General features: G+C 39.4%; 1 long non-coding RNA gene across 1 annotated transcript; it reads left to right on the forward strand.

Annotated features, from left to right (window-relative positions):
- Nucleotides 1-912: 912 nt before the first annotated feature.
- Nucleotides 913-24,060, forward strand: LOC109163928. The gene is made up of 3 exons (XR_002051356.1): nt 913-925; nt 12,636-12,642; nt 23,972-24,060. It is a non-coding gene; the product is annotated as an uncharacterized LOC109163928 (long non-coding RNA).

Raw genomic sequence — 24,060 nt, forward strand, 5'->3', positions numbered from 1 at the left:
ACGTCAATTATTAATATTCATTTCCTTTTCCAATTAACCTAATTTCCGTTCATTTTTTTCATTTTTAATTTTCAAATAACTAGATATTGTCCCGTGCAATGCACGGGGTAAATACCATTTTAATAAAAAAAGTGTTGTTGTACAATAAAAAAAAAAAGAAAAAGAAAATATTATTGAAAGAAAGACTAAATTACAAAGTATTAAAAACTTGTAAAGTACATTAGTAGTAGAAATACAATTAGTTGTTCACCACAAAGTAATATTTGTCCTCTGACCCCACCACCCACAAGTTGTGTGGTTGTTTGATTCCAGTACTGTTTTATTGCCTCTGTGCACTTTTGACTATTTGTTGTTGTTATTCGTGTCTAGAGTTATGTCTTATGATTCTGTTGCTTCGGTTTTGAGCTATTGATTTGTTATAAAGACACATTCTTGAAGGATCTAGAGTTGTCTCCACTGGTTATTTGAGATGTTGATGATATTTGGAAGCCCTCCACACTAGTTCCGGGATGTGACAGATTATTGAGAATATGTTATGATATTGTCCCCTAGGAGGACTTGAGACTCGGTATTGTATGTGTGACTATGACGTGATTCAGAATGTACTTGGATTATGTGATTGATATATCTTTTCCTTTGAGTTTTTATCTTGAATATCCTTATTTTGTTGAATAAGTCTTTTGTTTGTGATCATTGCCTTATGATGATGAGTTGAATTCTCTCGTATCCTTGCTTTGGAGTCTATTCATTGAATTGAGTTTGCTTGTTGTTTGTATCGCTTGAATCAGTTATGATATGTCCTTTATTCTTAAACGATCCGTTTGAGATAGAGTTGACTAGTTGATGTGTGTGTATATATATATATATATATATATATATATATATATATATATATATATATATATATATATATATATATATGTATGTATATATATATATATATATAACAACCGATGGTTCTCAATCCATCCAACTGAGCAATTATCGCTAATCCTTTAAAATAAGTTTTCATCAGGTACACACGGAGTAGAGACCCTTCCTGAGACCGTGTAGTAGGGATGTAGACCTTTGCCTTAGAACTTAGGCATGATTTGACCTAAATGTGGCATAACACCCCTGTTGGATTTAACTTTTCTTCCACGATGTTATTTTCAGTTTCAGACTTTATTTAGCTATCTTTGCCAGTTCATTGCTTTCATTAAGCTCAAGAACTGGGGGTGTTACGAGTATTGTAAAAGGAAATCTAGAGATAGACGAAGCTTAGAAGTTCATATCCAGTGTAACCTATGCCTCACGGTGAACCGATGAGTTTATAGTCCATCAGCATGAGGAATGAAACAACAAACAATCGGAGCTTTTGAAGATTGTGGATAAGGATCTTTCATTCAAGGCGACTTTGTGGCTAACCCTTGGACTAAAGATCAGGTGTTGCAGTACGGAAGGAACATCATCTGCAATCAACAGTGCTTTGTGGATACAATGTGTGACTTTTATACTTGTATCTGTGCACATAATATTAGTGAAATCTTCCTTGGACGTTAAAGAGAAGAGTTGGGTAGGCAGTTGCCGACAAAATTATAAATATCTCTCTATCTGTAAGTGTAAATATGTTGCACATTTAAACCTCTTAATATTAGCTTAGATTAGTTGTCAAAAATAGTTCTGGATTAGTTGCTGGATTAATCATAACGTCTGGAGTAGTTGAAACGATTAGCGCAAGAAAGTAATCCAGGAGGTATGAAGCTTCTTCAAATTATTTATTCAAGACCCTATCAAAGGGGAGATCTAAATCTACTGGAGCAGCCGAAATCAAGGATGTGAAGAGTTCTTGTTTTATGGATCAAAGGATCCTTTACTACCTATATAAAATGCTACTTTGATTAGCATTCATTCACGCACTCTTTCATATTATTGTTTTACTCTGAAATTCTTGGTTCATCTATACCAAATATATTCTGTACTGTTGAGTGTGAAGAAATGTCCGTAATCAGTTGAAGAAGCAATGAAGATCGCCTGCACATCGGATCCACAGGAGTAGGTTCTGGAGTAGTTATAGGTTATACTTTAGTATGTAATTAACTCTCCTTTTGTACTCCGTTTTTATCATAGTGGATTTGGGTTGATGTGAGTGACTCTGCAGACATAGGAGTGAGGCTCCGAACTGCGCGAACATATCCTGGTGCATGCTTTCATTTACTGCTATTTATTTTATGTTCTTTATTATATCTGGAGTAAGATTGCATCTAGTCCAGCATTATAATTGAAACAAAATTAAAGTTCTTAAAGCTAAATCTTGCATTGAAGACTCACGTGCTTTTTCAATTGGTATCAAAGCCCGGGGACTTAAATTACTAGTCTAACCGATCTGGCGATCACTTGGTTTTTTAACTCAAGATCTCAGCATCTGTCTATTTTTTTGTTTATCTAGTTTACTTGTTACTCACTGTGCATTGAGTCTTACAGAATGGAACGACATAGAGCACCTCCTGAATTAACAGGTGACAACTATGCGTACTGGAAGGCCCGCACCAAAATGCATCTACGAGCTCAAGGAGAGAGGGGTATGGAGGGCTATTCGTACTGGTTGGTCTCATCCTACCAACGATGGACACAATACAGGAGATCCTCAAGTCCTCAAACCAGAGGTAGAATGGACAGAGACTGAGATGACCACCGCAAGCTACATCCATAAAGCGTTAGATACTATATTTTCTTTAATGCATGAGAGTCAGTTTACCATTGTTGCAGGGTGTGATTCGGCTAAAGAAGCTTGGGATGCCTTAGAAACTACTTATGAAGGAACCTCTTCGGTTAAACAATCCAAACTACAAATGGTTCAAACAGACTTTGAAGATCTAAAGATGAAAAATGATGAAACCATAGTGGATTTTCATGCTATGGTACAAGAACTAGCCAATAGGGTAAGCATCTTAGGCGAGCCAATCACTCAAGAAAGACTTGTCAAAAAGATTCTTCGCTCACTTCCTCCACATCCTAAGGTCACAAGATTATCCAACATCAATCATATCAATATCCAATCACTATTTCAGTCATAATCAACAATAAGACACGTATGCACATATGGTGGTGCCGCATGACCCTTCACGTGCCCATACAAGAAGGTCAGTGCATATAGCTCTGACATGGCCCCATAGCACTTTACTTGTACCGCATCACAAGGAGATTGATCGCAACCAAACGATGGACCGCAGCCCTATTATCATGTATATCTGATCGCAACTAGATTATGGACCGCTGCCCTATATATATATATATATATCTATATATATATATATATATATATATATATATATATATATATATATATATATATATATATATATATATATATATAACAGCCGATGGTTCTCAATCCATCCAACTGCCTGTATAGCCGACCGATTGCAACCGGTCGGGTTAACACCTGATGGTTCTCAACCCATCAGATGGTCATTATAGCCAATTGATCGCAACCAATTGGGGTATCCTGCACAATTAACACAGAAGCCAAACAACATGCAACCCACATTAACACATAGTGAGGGGGAATCATCGGGGAATACTTATCCTAATGTAATCCATACGTAAAACACCTCATTAAACCGCTCGTGACATTCCTAAGGGATCATGCACCTTCCTCTTAGGCCAACGGGATACCAATTCAACTAGCATGCAATACCCAAGACTCTTTTATCCTAAGAACGGTACCCGATACGTCAAACTAGACTCACACACGACATACGAGGCACATCGGGACACAATGGGACATGGGGAAACATTCAACAGGGAAAAACATCATGACTCGTACCGAAATTCCAGCGGGTGGCCGGCGGGTGGAGGGCTACCCGCCGGCGGCGAACCATAAGCCAGCGGGTGCCCGGCGGGCAGTCGTCTACCCGCTAGCAAGAGGGCACGGGCAGCGGGTAGGTGGCGGGTACCCCTGCCCCCACCTACCCCCCACTGACTCGTATGTAATATTTTGGTCCCGAGATACTTCGTGGAACCTGAAACCATGACCAGACACATTCAAACACAAACAATGACACCACGTATTCAAGAAACGGATTTAAACCAAGAATCACATCAAATACATCTTAACCCGACTTCTAAACATGCCAAGACTCAACACCCGAACATGCAAAATCCCACCCAAATATACCAAAATCACATAACACAAAATCCACGTTTTATTACCCTAGGGCTCTAGTCATAATTGAAACACAAGATCGTTCGTATAATTTATCATAGAACCAAGAACATCAAGATTATCACATAAGCATCAAGATCAACACGTAAACCTCAAGATCATCTTATAAACACAATATAAATCTCAGGCAAAGCTTTATCATGACTCGAGAACAGAATCAAATATCAAGGAAGCCAATGAAGAAGATATAGCAAGGAAAATAGGTTTTGTTGAGACATGAGTTACCTCTTAGCCTTAATTAGAATTCTTGGCTACTAAGGTTCTTTTTCTAAGATTTCATCCTCATGATTTCTCCTACATTTGGTGACAGGGGATTTTCCTGGGAATTCTTGTGTGGTGGAATCTATTGTGGTGGGATTTCTAGGTGTGTCATAAGTCCTTATATATATTTAAGAGTCCTAACTAAGGTCTGAATAGTAAGGATTCACTTATTCTATTCCTTATAGGACTAAGGGTTTGGTTTAAGGATAAGGGTCCATGATCCATGGTGGACCCTTCTTAATTAATTAAGGGAATTTAAATCTCTTTTAATGGTAAGCAATTAAATAATTAGTCTGGGTTAGGGGCCGTAACACGGGGTGTTACAGTTAGTGGTAAAGGTTCAAAAGCATATAAGAATTATATAAAAGAAGTTGTAAGGATGGCACATCATCCCTACTGTTCCTGTTTAAGCACAAAGTTGAGCATGCAACTAGATAGGCATAAGATATAGATAAGAGAGTTCAAACACTTATCACAATATACTGAAGATAGTTCAAAGACTTGAATAAAACAAGTCAAAATGCTTAAAGTAAAGCACTTTCAAAATAAAGCAATTCAAAAATAAAGTTGGCACCCCACGCATAGGGTACCTAGAGTTTCATCTTCGAGAACCAGACAACAGTGAAATCACACATTCAATCAAGATTGGGAGAATGCACAGCGGTAACGTCCTTCCCTGTTATAGGGATCAATTCGAGTGTCTTGAACTGTCCACATTTCGGTTGTGACTGGGAGGAAGGGCATCAACCTGGTCCTACTGACCTCGGATGGCATCTATTACTACGTTCACCATTTCCGTGTGCATTTGGTAATGAAAGCTAGCAAGGACGCCCAATCTGTCACCTGGGGCAATCTATCCGGAACCTCTGGAAGGAGTGGGTCGCTTCTTTATGCAGCATGTGTGCTACTGTGAAGAGTGATGGGTGCGGGCCTGTGTGGCATGGGTCTCGCGTCGAGCCCAATCCTAGGCACCGGCCTTATACACATTGCTTCAATTTCTGACATGGGAATTAGGCTAACTCTTGCTACGACATCTTTTTCCAAAAATGTCTTTCTAACTTTAATCCCCAGCACAGCCTGGCCAAAAGTGGCCCTATGAAGACTATCTCTTCCTATTGCTTCTGCTGACCCTGTAGCCACTTTTTGCAAGTCCTTCCCATATTTACCTTCATACCCGTCTCCAAGCTCCACAAGTAGAACATGTCATCTATTGTTACTTTATCCCTTTCGGCCTTCGACCATTCCAGGTTATGGCTTAAGAGACTTCATATAATCCGGAAATCATCCATCACGAGGTGGTGACAATAGATGTCTCCTATTCGCTGAAACTCCAGCGACCTATTGTGTGGGGTCAAAAAGATTTCAGCCTCTAAGTCCGATGGGAAATCATCTAGTAACCCTTCTGGGTCCAGCAGTCCCAAACACCTGGCCAGTTGATTTGTTGACAAATGATAAGTCTGCCCAAAAAGATAGAAACTGATCGAGATCATGTTGTCGGTTGACCTTCTCGATGAACTCGAGTGAGGAGACAAACTCATAGACTATTGGCGAACCAGTCATCCCCCTCCAATTGAACACTTCTGCCCATTGGGGGTGTAACACCCCGTGTTACGGCCTTCAATCCCGGATTAATTATTAAATTAATCCCATTAATAATAATTAAATATGATTTAATTCGGTTAGGTTTCCTTTAATTAATTAATAAAGGTCCACCATGAACCGTGGACCCTTGCCTAAATTAGAGTCCTAAGCCTATTAGGAATAAAGAAAGTAAACCCTTTACTATTCAGATTCAAATTAGGAATCCTAGACCTAGTTATCTATTAGGAATAAAGGAAGTAGGTCTTTTACTATTCAGACTACGATTAGGATTCCCTTTAATTAATTAATATGGTCCACTATGGACCATGGACCCTTATCCATAAACCCAATCCTTAGTTCAAAAAGGAATAGAATTAGCAAGCCAATAATATTAGTTCCTAACCAGGACTCCTAAATATATAAATAGGGGACTTAAGAGGCACCTAGAACCCCCCACCACAATAAACGTTCCACCACCCCAAAGTGCTCCAAGAATCCCCTTAGAAGAAATCAAGAAAGCAAGAAAGCTTAAAGAAAGACCCTTCATAGCCAAGGAATTAATTAAGGCTAAGAGGTAACCCATGTCTCAACAAAACCTATTTTCATAGCTATGATTTCCCCCTTAGGGTTTCCCCATATTATTGTGTATTAATGACTTGAGATAATCATTGTTGATGATTGATGTGATGATCCCATGGGGGATCTTGATAATCTTGATATTGAGAGATTCTTGATAATTATGATATTCTTGATGATTATATGGAGTTCCTGATGATTATGTGTTGTTCTTGATAATTGGGTGATGATCTTGATGATTATGTGTTATTCTTACCGAATCTTGCAATTAGAAGACGAACTGTATTCTTGTTGATATAAAAGTGATTAGAACCCTAGGTTGTATCGTATGATCTTATTCTTGGATTATCGGGTGGGGAAATCGCATGTTTGGGTGTTGATTATACTTAGAAAAGCATGATAGGTTATGTGCCGTTCGTTCCTCGTATTTGATTCGTTAATTGTCTACGGGTTGTCGTTAATTGTGTTGTAAAGTGTCTAAGCATGGTTTCGGGTTCCATAACGGTTCCCGGGGCGTAAAGTGTGTGAAAAGAGTCAGTGGGGGGTAGGGGACCCGCCACCTACCCATAGCCGTAAACCACCGCCTGGCAGCGGGCGGCCGGCGGGCGGGCAGCTGCCCGCCGGCGACCCGCTGCCCGGAACAGTAGAACCCGGCGGGTGGCCCACCACCCACCGGCTACCCGCTGGAAAGTCGTCCCACCCGGGACCCCGGCTTCCCCGTTTGATGTTCCCCGTTCCCCGTGGTGTCCCAACGGACTCCGTTTATCGTGCCTATGTCTAGTTTGATGTTTCGAGTACCGTTCGTAGGTTTATGAGTCTATTATATTGCATGCTAGTTGAATTGGTATCCCGTTGACCTAGGTGGAAGAAGTATGAACCCCTTAGGACTATTCTTAGTAAGTGATGGATCACGCATAGGTTTTGTTATACGTTTTCTCCCCCTTCCTAATGTGTAATGTGGGTTGCATGTGCTTGCTATGTGTTATGTGTGTGTTACCCCAATTCGGTTGCGATCGGATTGGTTATCCTGAGCTGCGGTTCAGAAGCTGGCTGCGGTCAGATTGATACTCTTGAGCTGCGGTCCACCGTTTGGTTGCGATCAAACGTTTCTATACGAGCTGCGGTTCGTCCTTTTTCCTGGCTGCGGTCAGATGACATTCTCTTGGGCTGCGGTCCACTGTTTGGTTGTGATCAAACACTATGATGAGCTGCGGTTCATCGGTCGGTTGCGATCGACCCCTCCGTGTTGCGATACGGGGCAGGGTGCTGCGGGGCCGTGTCAGAGCTATATGCGCTGACCCTCATGTATGGGCATGCGATTGGTCCTGTGGCGCCAACAAAGTGTGTTATGTGTTGTGATATGGATGAGTTGTGATTATGAGTGTCTTGGGGGATGTGACTATGGGACTTATATTGGGGATTGTTTATGTTGGGTTGTGACTATTGTTTATGCTTTGCCTTATCTGCCTTATCTGTTGTGAACTGCATATTTTGTTATAACTGTTGCTTGCGTCTGGCCTTATCTGTCGAGTCATTCCCGGTTTTAAAGCTAGAGTTCGTAGGATATATCTTCATGCTCAAAATGGTTTTCGTATATCTATATATATCTCTATATGTATTGTATTTCAACGCGTTGGAGTGGGTTACCAGCATCTCTCGCTGAACAGATATATTTGGCTTTCAGGCACAGAAGATTAAGTCACTGGAGTGCGCTAGAACTTAGAAGTAGATAGTTTCCCTTTTGGCCTGCGTGCCACGTTTACGTATTTACGCTTTGAGGATATTAGTTAGTTAGCCTGTGCACTTGGGTTCTCTAGCCCAGGTGTGGCATAGCACCCCGAACGCTTGTATTTATATCTTGGGATTTAATAAGATTCTACCTTTATTATAAGTTTTAAATGTCTTGAAAATCTGGGGTGTTACAGTTGGTATCAGAGCTTAAGTTTGACCCTGGGATAAGACTCTTAAGACCGGACTTTAGGACACTAGGCTTGAACTCTAGGTACTTAGGAACATAGGATCCAGGAATCTTAGGACGCGCAGTGAGATTGTGAAACCTACACATAACCTCCCCTCACTTCATCCCTCTCTAACTTAAAGGAACCTCCCCCTACGCTTACCACACCAGGTAAGGGTGCGAATAGATAAGTTTACTTCCACAACTGGGTAACGTACACTTACCCGATAAATTGCCTCGCCCTAACTCCCGTCAAAAGACTTGACAAGGACCCTGACCAAAGAAAAGGAAGATTTGGATGACTACTAAGAAGAGGTGTTACAGTCAGGACTGCTAAAAGGGACGGACTGCAATACGCACCAACCCAGGGTAACCACGATAACCCCCGAGTCAGACAAATGACATGCACCTTCCGACAAGTTGCCTTATCTCGGCAAACCCAGGTTGCGGCTACAACAAACAGGAAGGAGAACTAGGACACCTATTAAAGTAGCGAAAGAACGACACCATTAGTCAAATACTTGGGTGCAAGGTAAGTATATCGCAACACCTTGCGACCCCAACACCCCAATTTAAAATATCATCCGCCCTGAAACCTCAGCATCTTGATACCCCTATTCGTTGAAAACTCCCACCCCGAATCCTTAATTACCTTAAGAGCAAATTCGCAACCGTCATGACCTTGCTCACCCTTTGTTACGCTTAACCCAAACCCTCGGAAACCCTAAATTGTTACTGCCCTTACTCTAAGTTCATATCCCCACTCCGTTTGGAAACCCTGGAGTAGCATAAGGCCCTTACCCTACCCAGGGGCGTAAAGAACCGACATTCATTGATTCAATATTAAAATAAGTTGTTAGATAGGAATCGGCGAAGTAGGTGGAGGTTACGAATACGTATCACCCCACCCTTGCACGAAAACTGTGAAGGCTTCACGAGAAACCATAGCCTGTACGTACGCCACCAAAGAACGTCATGCGTTGACAAGAGCGGGCAAAACAAATACGTTCAATGTGTCAGGGGCCCTCGCTACAGAAAACATCGTCAAATAGGTGCAACAGGACGAACCTCGAGGATGACATAAATCCTTGCTAAGAATTTCATCCACCAAGGAAGGGATGAAACCCAATAGAACAAGAAAGACTAACCCGAAACCCCCCTTACCCTTAAGAACCCTCGGCAAGGATTAGGAGTCAAGACCTAGGGGTTTGACCCACTAAACCGACTGGGTCCAGACTTCTGGACATCCGAGGGGAACGTGCACGGAAACCATCACGAGAATTCCCCTGGAAGCCATAGAAACGAAGGGGACTTCGACACGGGAAGAGAAGATCAAACGAAAATCTTAGAATCAAACAAAGCCAAAGAAAAGGGATCACCAGTTCGACTGCACGCCACAACCAAGCCCCAAACAGGCATAATCACTCGAAGCCAAGAGTCCTTAGCCCCTTTCCCTCCCCTTGCCAATCAAGTACCATTTCGTTAAAGAATCCGTCCTATCGCTCCAAACCTCGCTCTTGATCCCTCATTACAGACAAACCCGTACAAGGTGGCAACCTTCCTTCCTGTATTACGACCTTGAGACATCGACCCTATCCGCCCCTCGACTTTGAAACCTATCTGTTGTGACTATTGTTTATGCTTTGCCTTATCTGCCTTATCTGTTGTGAACTGCATATGTTGTTATAACTGTTGCTTGCGTCTGGCCTTATCTGTCGAGTCATTCCCAGTTTTAAAGCTAGAGTTCGTAGGATATATCTTCATGCTCAAAATGGTTTCCGTATATCTATATATATCTCTATATGTATTGTATTTCAACGCGTTGGAGTGGGTTACCAGCATCTCTCGCTGAACAGATATATTTGGCTTTCAGGCACAGAAGATTAAGTCACTGGAGTGCGCTAGAACTTAGAAGTAGATAGTTTCCCTTTTGGCCTGCGTGCCACGTTTACGTATTTACGCTTTGAGGATATTAGTTAGTTAGCCTGTGCACTTGGGTTCTCTAGCCCAGGTGTGGCATAGCACCCCGAACGCTTGTATTTATATCTTGGGATTTAATAAGATTCTACCTTTATTATAAGTTTTAAATGTCTTGAAAATATGGGGTGTCACAGGGGTGACTCATCAATCTCTCGACCGATCTCTCACATTCAAAGTGTCGCACTATGTCTAAGTCCAAACTGTACCCACCAAAGATAGATTCCTCCGTTATGTCTTCTGAAGGGTCACTCTCTATGTTTGACGCACTAGGCGTAGGTTGCCTTCTTGAGGTTACTTCAGCTTCATTCACTTCACTGTTATTTGAAACCATTTTAGCTCCCTATAGAGTCAATTCAACTTATTTAACAATCTCAAGAATTCAACAGTCAAGAATATTTCTAATCAGAGCAGTTTTTCAACACATGCAATAGTTTTATTTCCTCTATTTAGCTCATGCTTCTCAAGTAATAGATCAAAATTCTCAAAATATCATTCATGCAATGATTCAAAACGTTCTTAAGCAAATCTATTTCAGAACAACTCATACTCGCTCTTTCAACATGTCAAAACAATTAACATCGCTATATTTCAGCTTAGTTACTGAAAACACCCCACTTGTCATGCAAGATTTAGCAAATAAGCATCTTTCATTATCTAAGTTTCCAAACTTATTGAATCAACCACACCTCGTTTGATAAACCACAAATGACAAAATTTTTGATAATCATGAGTTTAAAACAAGAATCATAGGCAAAATATGTCCAAACAAATGGGCAATGTAAACATATCCCACATTCATGCATACTTGAACTTTAGAAAAATGCAAAGTAGATGTTCACAAATCGAATAAAAACCATATAAGCATAAATCCATCGTTCAATTGCATAATTCCTTTATCAATTTTAACATACATCAACAAGTTCAAGAAAACCCAGATTCCATAGCATGCAAGCTAGGTCTAAAAATTTTCAAATGGGTTTCAAACAAGGTAAAGTGGCAATGATACAAAGTTGTCAATAAAGTGTTATTCAAGATTCATGAAAGCATTCTAGCATTTATTTATGCAGTCTAGCAAAGATGCAATCTTTCATACAAAATTTTGAAATAAAGAAAGCTAAATAGAAAGGATAACAAGGGGATTAAAGATGTTACCTTTGAAGATTTGCTAGAGTGTTCTTGAAATGTTGCTCAAAATAAAAGAAATGAGTAGAAGAATGAATTTTGCATGAGAGAATGTTGTTATTTAGTGAATAGGAAATAAAGCATGTGATAGTAGGTTGAAAAAGAAGACACTTAGCAAAAGGAGAGATCTAACCTCCCTTAGGGTTTCATCATTTCGCACCACCGTTCACGCCGCTGTCACGGTGTGACAGTGTGCGTGAATGGGATTTAAAGGTTTTCTCCTTAATTCCTCATTCACGCCGTGGTCACGGCGTGAATAAGCGCGTGAATGGGATTTTAAAATCCTATTCGCGCCTTGTTCCACTCGTGATCACGGGTCTTCTTTGGTCCAGTCTTCTTGTTCAATTTTTGCTCAAATTCTCCTAGAATAATCTTGTGATTCTTGTCATGTTAGTCCTCAAAAACAAATTTATTCAAAAATTAAAATTTTCAGAAATTGAAAGTAACAATGCAAAAATAAAAACCTTGGGTTGCCTCCCAAGCAGCACTGCTTTTAACGTCCTAGCCCGACGTACCCTTCTTTCAACCAGCATCGGTTGCTTGCACACCGCTTTCCTTCTTCCTCCAGATGAACTTTCCTACTTTTCCTGCATAGCTGATCTTGGCCTTTGATTTCTTCTTTGGTTTTGCAGCTTTCTTTTGTTTACTTCCATTGATGTCCATACAAAACTTGGTCTCTTCATTGTTGATGCGCAAGGTAAGTCTACCTGCGCTCACATCAATAACAGCTTATTGTGCGGCCAAGAATGGTTTCCCAAAGATCAATCACACATCTTTTAGCTCCAGCCCTACATCCAATACTACAAAATCTACAAAAATAACAGAATTTTTTATTTTGACCGACACGTCCTCCATTATGCCTAGTGGATACTGTGTGGTTCCATCGGCAAGTTGGATGGTCATGCGGGTCAGTGTCTATGACACCCCACTTTTTCTAAATCTTAATTACAATTCTAAACCACAATTAACATAAACTAAGCAGCGGATAAACAACTTAATAAGTAAACTAGTGAGAATGTCACCGCCACAACCACCACTCCGTGGTGATTGCACAGGCTATGGATAGAACTAGAAATTAAACAAATAACTAACATCCATAAAACTTAATTTAAAAACATAAAGGGGAAAAACACACCCCGATGTCTACATCGTCAATCATCATCAAAACAACATAAGTCTATAAATCTGACAAATAACATCATGATAAAAAACTATAAGTTCAGACTACTACAGATACTAGACTAGTCTAACTCGATCATCTCTCAACGCTGGGCCCACCTGAAAGGGGTTTTACAAACAACACATAGACAAATAGGAAAACACCCGTTAACACGAAGCTAAGTATAACCACACTCAACCCTGTAAAGTACTGCAATATATACTTTGGAAAAACATTTGTTCACAAACTCTAATCAAGCAAATCTCAACACTGGGACAACTTTAAGATACATCACAGACTTTCTATATGCTTGCAACCTATAATATCAACAGACATGCTTCAAATATATAAAACTCATCAACGTAAATACACCGACACATATTTCTCATAACAAATCTCATCATAACGAACTCATGCTATCAATCAATTGCATGCATCATTCAATACAAAATTATCTTCATGCTCTCAAGTTCTCATCATGAAAACTGGATATATAAGACATCAAAAATGCAACTAACGCTATCATGCTCAATATACATTCTCGGTTAATCATTCTCATATGCAATCTAGTGCAATACTATACTTAAATGCAATCTCGTGTAAACATTCTCAAATGCAATCTCGTGCAATACTATAAGTATATCTATACACTCGTTTGTAAAATAGAATACTTTTCTGTGGAGGTTTCTTAGAGTCACGAAGACTCGCTTTCTTTCTCTTGAGTCTCTTGACTCGATATCTTTCTTGCTCAAACTTTCTCATACTTCTCATTTCTCTTCTTGTGCGAGGCAAGTACTCCGCCACAGCGAAGCCCTAGCGTACGGTGCAATCTCGTGCATCTGCCACATCCGTAACTATGGAACCTCTAACTCGTGGGGAGGTATGTCTTCACGAATCGTGATTGGACCTAACGGTCTTGGCAATCTAGCCGGCCACATACTCAACTCGCCCACAGAACCAATCTCGTGGTTCTAATACTCATACTCTGTGGAATCAGGTATCGTAATTTTAGTGTGCACACCACCTAACCAGGATTCCAAGCCTGGCGGACAGTCTCCAACCTCGTAATGTGGGAATACGCCACGTTATATATACTTGGACTGCAATGTCCATTTCTTTCTTCCTGAGAGGACGTAGTCCAAACGGATCCTCCAAAACCTCACATATATAGATAGATAATATAGGACCTTGGATTGATGTGTATATTCCATTGCTTGATTTGACTTGTGATTTGTGATTCTTGTTTGTTGTTGGCTTATTTGTCTTTTTGGAAGTGAGTTTTGTGTAGACCAGTGTGTGAAGATGCGCACTTCACCCATTAGATCTAGGATGAGTGCATTGGCAAGAGATTGTGATGCACTCTAGCCTTACCACTTGCAATTCCCATCTTGCGATCCGAGAGGGCCAAGTCCGGAAAAGAATGTAGGCAAGATGTTTGTTGTAATGCCTTTTAGAGAACAGGAGTTCCTACGAGTGGTGTTTAGACCGAATCGGCTACGCACTAACGATGGCATTCCTCTTAACTAGAGTCTCAACACGCTTTAATCACTCAACCCTCGGTAAGGCCAACCGTACAATGCAGTCAACACACAATCCTAGCCTGTTTTCCTTCCTTTTGTTTTTACTTTTCCTATTTCTATTTCCGTTGCTCTCTTACTCAACCACAACCTGGTAATGAAATCCATTGACCAAAAACCTCAAGCTCAAATATCCTTACCATAACACTCTCTCAAAACTTCCAAGTTATCACTCTTTGAGTACGATACTGGGTGGTTCTCACTCCCCCATTTTAATTCTTTACATCCTTTCCCGCACACGACCATGCTTATCTAATCTTTTGACCACGCTTCCTAAAAGAGAACCGTAAATGAAAAACGTGTCTCGGTCAGATAGTCGTTATCTTTATTTCCTAAGTTAAACTGTTTACCGTTGTTAAGTTTTGGGGGTGTTACACTTAGTCTTGCAACCCTTATATTATATACATATGAATACATATACGTATCACTCCTTACAAGACCTAACCTAAATAAAACCTACACTCACTCTCTCTTCCATATCTCTTCTTCACGCCATTTTCTCCCCTTACACACCTAAAATATATCATTCATATTCCAACTCAAGAAACAAGACCAAGATTCCACCTTTCCATCTCATACGGCTTAGGAGTGGTAAGATCAAGCCTTTCTACAACTTTTCTATCCAAGATCTCTTTACTTTCTTTTAATCACTACTCTTTTACTATGTTGGGTTTTGGGGGTTTTAAGAAGATCAAGTTCAGGATGGCTTGGTAGGATGATCTAGAGGAGCTTTGAGGTGTTTTGCTAAGCTAAGAAGGTAACCCTATGTCCATGAAAACCTACTTTAACTCTATAATGTGTATTCTTGGTGTTCTTGATGAATATGAGCATGATCTTGTGTTTATGCTTATTTTAGAGCTTGTATCTTAGGTGTATACTTGTGTTTAGTGTGTCATTTCTTCTATTCAAAATCATATTTGTTGTTGGTATGAGTTTTGTTGAGTTTGGACTTGGATTGCAAATTCTTGGCATTTTTCCCGAGTAAAATTTCTTGTACAGGTACGTACCAGCAGGGGTTTCGGGCGGGCGGTGGCACACCCGTTGAAACCACCCTCCGGTTATGTTGTTCACAAAGGGGGTTCTGGCGGGTGCTTTGGGTCAACAAGAGAGAGTAATTGCAATTGCATGCTGAGACAAGTAACTTATTCTCCAAAAATAGAATATGAGTCATCCAAGCAAAAGCAAAAATTTGAAATTATCCCCAAATTTCCTCCCCCACACTTAAAAATTTGCATCGCCGCTGATGTAAAACAAAAGAAAGGAGAACAAGAGAAAAGAAAGGGCAAAAATAACACGAGCTAAAAAGTAATAAATAATAAAATAAGACGAAACTAGAAAGCAATAAAAAACTAAATAAAACGAAACTAGAAAGCAATAAATGAGAAATTAATAAAAAAATAACATGGGGTGCCTCCCATGAAGCGCTAAGTTTAACGTCGTTAGCTCGACGTAACCTCATTAATGAGTGCTCATCGTGGTTGATTCTCGAGGTTGTCCTCATCCCACTTCATTAGATGAACCATGTTGCATGAACTTTTCTCCTCGAAGGCATTAAATTCTACTTTTTCTTCTCCAAAGTAAAAAATCACCGTTCCCTTCCTTACACCAATTAATGCTCCAGTTGTGGCCAAGAAAGGTCTCCCCAAGATGAGTGTAATGTCTGGATTTTCCTGAGCATCTATTTCAATGAAATCAACAGGGACAAAATATTTGTCCACACGAACTAGAACATCTTCAAGTATACCAACAACGGTTGAAGTAGACTAATTCTCCATGAACAATGCGAGTTTGATTGTTTAGGATCTCCCAAAATTTAGCTTCTTTCAAAGTGAAAGAGGCATGACATTGACACTAGCTCCAAGATCACAAAGAGATCCCTTTATAGGACGGCCTCCAACAATACAAGTACTTGTGAACTTCCCCGGATCTTTATATTTAGTCACTCTCCTCTCAACTCCGAGTTTCAAAGCCCTATACTCTTGTGCCATTGCAATCATCTCATGTTCCCCATATTTTCTTTTTTTAGCAAGTATATCTTTCAAGAATTTTCCATAGGAGGGGACTTGGGAGAGCAAATCAAGTAAAGGGACAGAAATTTTCAAATTTTCAACTATTTCTAAAAATTTCTTCCATCTACTTTCCTTTGTTTGTTGCTGCATTTTTAAAAGAAAGGGCAAGGGATTTTCATACCTCCTTACGGGCTTCTTTCCTTCATCAATGACTTGTGGATTATCTTTCAAAGCAGTTGGCTCAATTTCTACACCCTCAAGTATCTTTTCAATCTCCTCTTCAACAGTTTTTTTAGGAATTGATGCTTTGATTGGAAGAGGTGGCTCTTCAAGTATCTTGCCACTCCTTGTAACAATTGCATTTACATGCTCCCTTGGATTTTCGGTGCTAGCGGGCAACATACCTGTGACTCTCGTGCTAGATGTAGAAGCTTGATTGGCAAGTTTTTTTTCAAGCATCTTGTTATGGGCACTCAATTGTTCCACCCTCTCACTCAATTGTTTGATCTTCTCATCACTTTGCATTTGAGATTTCAATATCATGCTCATCATGGCTTCCAAGTTTACTTGTGATGGGGCCTCCAATGCGGGTAATTGAGATTTAAAACCTGGGGGACCCCTATTAGTAAAGTGTTGGGGATTGGAAGCCCCCATTGGGTTACTCCATGAAAAACCAGGGTGGTTTCTTGAATTGTATGGATTATAAGCCCCTTGAGATCAATAAAGCTGATGTGGTGGTCGATTATATCCAACTGAGTTAACTTGCTCCATGGGAAATTGAGAACTTGAATCATTGAGACACTCATTACCCCCACCACAAAGATCACACAATAAAACTTGAGTAGTGGGAGTAGGAGATGTAGAAACATAACTTACAGCTTGATTTTTCAAAGTGACTTGAGCAAGTTTCTGGACCAAAGAAGCCACATTATCCACCTTGGCTGACAAAGTGGAAAGTTGCTCCCCCTCAATAATTCCTCCCACAAGCTTTTGTGAAGACCTCTCCAAGTACCAAGTAGAACCATTCATAGAAATCTTCTCCAATAGTTCCCCGGCTTGTGTTAGCTCTAAAACAGTGAATGATCCACCTGAAGAAGCATCCACCAAAATCCTAGAATTATCAAGCAATCCTTCATAAAAAGCCATCATCAAATCCCAACTTTGAAACCCATGGTGTGGGCATTGGCTCTTCAACACCTTAAACCTCTCCCAAGACTCAGTTAAGGACTCACTTTCCAGTTGTTTAAAGTTTTGAATTGCCCTTCTCATCCTTTGAGTCTTGGAGATAGGGTAGAACTTCTTCAAAAATTCTCCATGCAATTTTGCCCAAGTGTCAAAATGGTTATCTGGATGTGAGGATAACCAATCATCAGCCTTGTCCTTTAGTGAGAAAGGGAAAAGTCTGAGCCTGATAGCTTCTTGAGTGACCCATTCATCTTGAAGGTACCAAAAATTCGTAGGAACTTTGTGACATGAGCATTGGGATCCTCTGTGGGTGCCCCTCCAAATGAATCTGAAGCTACCATATTGAGTATGGCCGGCTTGATTTCAAAGTTGTTAGCCTCCACATTTGGAATATTGATGCTATCGTGCTCCTCAACATCTGGAGCAAGGTAGTCAGACATTGATCTTTCTTCAGCTTGGTTTCCTTGTACCTGTGTCATCCTTCTCTGTTTTCTAAGTAACTTGACTAGCTTTTCGATCTCAAGGTTTAAAGGCAATAATCATTCACTTCCCGAAGATCGCGTGCGCATAAAAACCAAGTACTTAGATTCAAATCAAAAATCACACTCAACAAGAACAACTCGTTAACGGTTAACAAAATAAAATAAAATAAAAAATGGACTAGACTCCTAGAATAAAAATTTCACTAATGTTAATACTAAACGCCACTTCCCCAGCAACGGTGCCAATTTGATTGTAGTATATTTTCAAATAAATAAACTTTGAGTAACAAGTTCTCGATCCACATGGAAGTGGGGTATTAAGCACCAATTACTAATTTATTCATGAGAAGCTAATCCTAATGATTATGAGTGAAGGATGCAAATAAATAAATAAATTAAAGCAATGATTCGGGTTTTGAAAACAATAGAGAGAGAGAATGAGATTCCTGGGATTCAAGTGTTTAATCACCTAGTGCCTAACCTAATGTAATATTAAATATGGGTTTAAATGGGTGTGAGGATGCAAAGTGGTATAGAGCTACTCTCGTAGTCACTAACACTAGTGAATATCCACTCTCGTGGTATAAACACACCCAATAAAACAAGAACAAACATCATAATAAATTCCTGACTACTACCATCTCTGGATGTACAATAATCAATAAGTAAACTCCCTAACAAAATTACCATTTCTCAAGGTACAACAGTTAGGTGCAATTTTGTGTGCCCTAAGTTATGCCCAACTCTCGTTGTGACACAAACAAAGCTATGAAGCAAGTAATTCGGGCCCTAAACTACTAGCAACAAGAATGATAAACACAATTGCAACACAAGTATTAACCTCAAATAATAATATATTAAAAAAACTAAGAGCTCAAGCACATAGGTTCATAAAAACTTTTACCCAAGAATCTCTAAGAATTTAGCTAAGCATGGATAAATTATACATAGTAAATATATTTAAAGAATTACAAATTATCAAAGAGAGTACAAGAATGAACCAGACGATTTTCCCAAATCTCCTTAGCTTTCTTCTTGCTTCCCGAGTCGACTCGTGGCTCTTAATTTTCTCCTCTTTTGTGCCTCCAAAGATCTCTGAATGAATATTAAGGTTGAAGAAGGTGGAATTTTATAGCTGGTGTCAAGCCGGGGCGAAATTGCAATTCTCCTTTTTTTTATTATGGAATATGGCGCCTTCGATTTAGAATATTTTTGCTGCATTTTAACTTTGGAAAATGAAGTCTTTTTTTAGCCTTGGAAATTGCAGCCCTTTTAGAATTATTGTAAATCAGCACTTCTTTGATTAATTAGGAAATCAGCGCCTTTCGTAAATTATCGCCTGCTTGACTTCAACGTGCCGAGTCTCACTGTTCTCGGCTAATAAAGCTTACTGGAATATTTGGATGCGTCGAGCCTTTGGCTCGACGCGTCGAACTTGCTGTGTACGCGTCCTTTGGTCTACTTTGACTCCAAATTTGTCCTAGAACTTTCCTTGCTCATAGAATTGACCTACAATGGTTCAAAAACACTAACAAACACCGTAAAACATTCAAAACAAGTGTCAACCATAACCAAATAATAAAATAAAGGATTATACAATTAAATTACCACAATCATGAACTCAAAGCCTAATAAATATAATCAAATTAATACTAGAAATATGCACAATTCAGCTCACATCAGCCATCTTGCTTGCTGCCTTCCTTGCGCCAGCGTTCGAGAGAGAGAGACAGTGAGGATAGGAGGAGAGGGAATAGGGAGATGGCATGGAGTTGATTACCTCTACATATACATACTCAGATTACTTACATGTATATGCTTATTTCTATAAAGAGAGGGTAGGGTTGCTAAATTTGGTTTGTGCTAGGCTAAACATAAAATTTGGGCTTAACACTTGGGTTTGGGTAATTGGTAGGCTTGGGTAACTAAAAGTATTTGGGCTAAAAGAGAACACATTTTGGACTTAAAAGAATATTGATAGTTTGATACACATAAAAATAATTTTGCCAAGTTCGACTTAGATTTTTAGGTCAAAATTTTAGAATAAATCATCGTAGGAATATAATAATTTTTTTTCCTAATTTGATAAATTCGGAATTTTGGAAGAAAATATTTTGGATTGTCACAGAAAATCCCTAACATAATTCTTCCCCCAAATCCATATAGCTTTCCCACAAGGACCAATATGGTCAAGAAGAGATTGTCCCTGAGAATTTGACCATCAATGTTGCAGGACCTCCCTACAAAGAGATTCCCTAAGCTAGAGATTTTCAATGAGAAATCTAGGGTTACGAGAATTGATGATAGAGGGCAAGATTTTTGAGTGAAGGGGTAAATGAACACTCTTTGGAGCATTAATGGAAGAGGCAATAGCTTGGTTGAATAAGTCACACACCTCATTCGAGACCAGGATCCTATCAAGTTTGGCCTTCACCTAGTGCGACGTACCTTTAGCCCGTTCCCAAGTGAACTGGTAGCCTCAAAATTTGAAGTCTTTAAGACCACTAAACTCAATAGCTTCGCTGAAGCCCTCTATAAGCCGAGCAGGTTGGGGGTTGCCACCTCTTTTTTCGTCAGGGAAAAAGGATATTATTCAAATCTCCCATCACAACCCAAGGGGGGGTGTTGAGCGTGGAGATCCGTTTGATGAGTGACTAAGAATCTTATCATCGTTGGCGGTCAGGGACGCCGTAAAAACCAGTAAATCTACATTTGGGGTCGCTGGAATTGAGGGAAACCTTAGCATCAATATGATTGACCGAGTACGACTTGATGCAAACCTCTATGCCATCTTTCAAAAACGTAGCGAGATCACCTCTATGACCCTCATTGTTAACCACGAAGAGACCCGAGAAACCAAGTTTGGCCTTGATGAGTTGGAGTTTATTAAGGATCATGAACTTTTCCATTAAGAACACCACATTGGGCTTCTTGGTGTGGACAAGTTCCACTAATACTTGAATTGTCGCTGGATTCCCAAGACCACGACAGTTCCAAGTTAGGAGACTCATTGTGTTGGGCGGGCCATAGTTGTAACACTCCCGTTTTCATACTTACAAGGCTAGTAGAAATCATACATTAAGAGCTTACGCAACGGAATAAACAAAAGGATTCTATTAAACCACTCAGAGAGTCTAGAATCCAAAACCGATAAAGGGGAATGCTACCACCACAATCATCCACTCTTGAGTCACTACAAGGCTAAACTGCTAGATCCCAATATCCAAAATATCAAATAATAAGGGTTAGGTTGGCCCAGATTTCTATTCATCAAAATACCCACAAGGCCACAACACAACAAAAGATTAACTCGGAATCCATATCCATGTTGGAAAAATAGCATTAAAATGGCATAAAATGACATGTTAAGTGGCTATTTTGTGGTACAATTATCAGTGGGGTCCACTTTCGATTTGGGTCGGGACAAAGTGGATTTGGGTTCTTCGTAGTGAGACGAAGAGATTGCTATATTGTACGCTCAAAACGGATAATGGGTGAATGAGATATTGATTCTCAAAGTAGACCCATTGAGTTGGAAAAATGAAAGGAAAAGTGAACTTTGTCCCACATTGATTTGGAAAGAGGATTTCATCCCCCTTTTATACAAGGGCTCTTTTGGAGCTTATAGAATTGTATAGCATAGAGGTTCTCTCGCGCGGGGGGAGGGGGGTGCAAATCATATTCCAACTAGAAACGAGATCAATCAAGCTCGTGTGCGCCGGCGCCTTGGGGCACGAATGTCGTCCGAAAAATTGGCTGGCCTTGCGGGCATAAGTTATGCCAATTTCTGTACAGTTTTCCAACACCTGGATGGAGAGTTCAGTCTCGTGTGCACTGAAGCATGAACTTTCGTGCATCCCGAAAGTGGCTGCCTTGGGCAAAAGTAACCGAACAGCGTGAACCATTCGGTGGTTCTGGACTGTTACGAAATTAAACTTGTATTAATTTCAGTTTTGAATTTTTGAGTTAAATCTCAATAATGGTGGCTGTTTCAGGTGTTACAAATCGTGGGTTAAATGCCAAACTAAATGCTATTGATTTTTCACCTCCTATATAAGAACGAGTGTAGCAGCAGTGTTTCTACACAGAGAGAACAACACACACAACACAGAAAAATTCTATTTTTCCTAGCTCCAAAAACTCTGCTCCTACTCCATTCTTGAAGCGGTGTTTTGTTCGTGCTCTCGTTCGCCGGGTTTGTTCGTTTGGGTGCTCAAACGTCGAACCGTTGTACGTTTTATCCTGGGAAACCTAGGCCACAACGCTCCTAGCACTTTTGGGAGGTGGCAAATAAGGTTTTAAGGAAAGACAGGCACTTTGCCTAACTCGTACTTTTCTATCTTCCTTCTCCTTCTTTCTTGATTTGGATTATGCTCTAAGCAAAAATCCGTTCTTTCTTGTTAACTTGGAATTAAAATCTAAGGATTATATGTTCCATTTTTGGTTGATATATATTGGTATATCTTTTTCGTAGATATACATGTATATATAACCGTTGGGTCCGTTTTATATATATTTGTGTGTGTATATATATATATATATATATATATATATATATATATATATATATATATATATATATATATATATATATATATATATTTCGGATAAATATCGAATAATATTTTATATACTTGTGTGTGTGTGTATAAATATTATTTTGTGATATTAAATCGATTTTGGTTCATTATCACCAATAATCCATTCTATGATATTAAACAATCTAACGGTTAACATCATTAATATACTAGGAACTAGAAATAAAGATACTATCTATCTAGCTCCTCAAGGCACGCTCTCAACAAACATTACTTCATACCTGAAAGGGGTTGTCAATAAAACATACGAAAACAACCCTTTAGCAAATAATGCTAAGTATAAACCACTCAACCCTATAACATAAGTATAGATATATCAATTTGGAAACTAGTTTGTTTGACATCAACATATAACACATAGGATCATAGAGAGGTAATTAAGTACTCAATAGGACATAGATATAGATAAGCACACACATATGTATATATAAGTATATATAACATATATAGACATAACTCACACTCATGCTTATAAAATTATCAAATACTTACTGAGTAAGTATATATGCATAGATCCAATTAAATGAGAATGAGTAAATATGGATACTTCATACTAAATAGCATAAATAAAGAGATAAATATAATGGTAACCTATACTACCATGATAAGTAAACTTGAACGATTAAATAGTTATCGCATGCTATTTGTATTCATATGAAAATGTAAGCATCATAGTAAAAGGTTTCTCAAATAGATATGTATATCATTTATATCAATATAATCACTCTAGAGAAAATAGGGTTTCATAATAATATTGGAGGTTGTCTCATGTTATTCTCAATCATTCACGTCTGTTATCATCATTCATGTATGTTCTTATCATTCACGCATGTTCTCATCATTCAGTGGGGAGTTAGGAACTTCACCAAATGTGAAAGAACCTATCCGGGCTCAGCAAATCTCGGCTGGCCTAATCTCCACTCTCCCACTAATCTCATATTTGGAAGCAAGTCTGGTACCTTTAGTGTGCACACCCCCTAACTAGGATTCCAAGCCCAGCGAGTAATATCTAGCCTAGTAGCCCGGGATTTTTCCACCAAGCTACTTCAATCTCATATTTGTCCAGATTTTTTACCGGACTTTCTCATCATCATATCATCTCATCATTTCTTTTCAACATATCTTCTCATCATTTCTTTCCATCATCTCTCCCGAAGGGACCGTAGTCCAAACGGATCCTCCAAAAATATACATTTTTCCTCGCATTTAAAAGATAGTGGTGATGTTGGTCCCGGTAGCGTTATAACGAGAGTCTAGAGGGGGGGTGAATAGACTCTTTTCGGATTTTGCTAAATAACAACCTTTC

This window comes from Ipomoea nil, unplaced genomic scaffold (genome assembly GCF_001879475.1).
Source record: "Ipomoea nil cultivar Tokyo-kokei standard unplaced genomic scaffold, Asagao_1.1 scaffold3050, whole genome shotgun sequence".
NCBI classification, from domain to species: Eukaryota; Viridiplantae; Streptophyta; class Magnoliopsida; order Solanales; family Convolvulaceae; genus Ipomoea; species Ipomoea nil.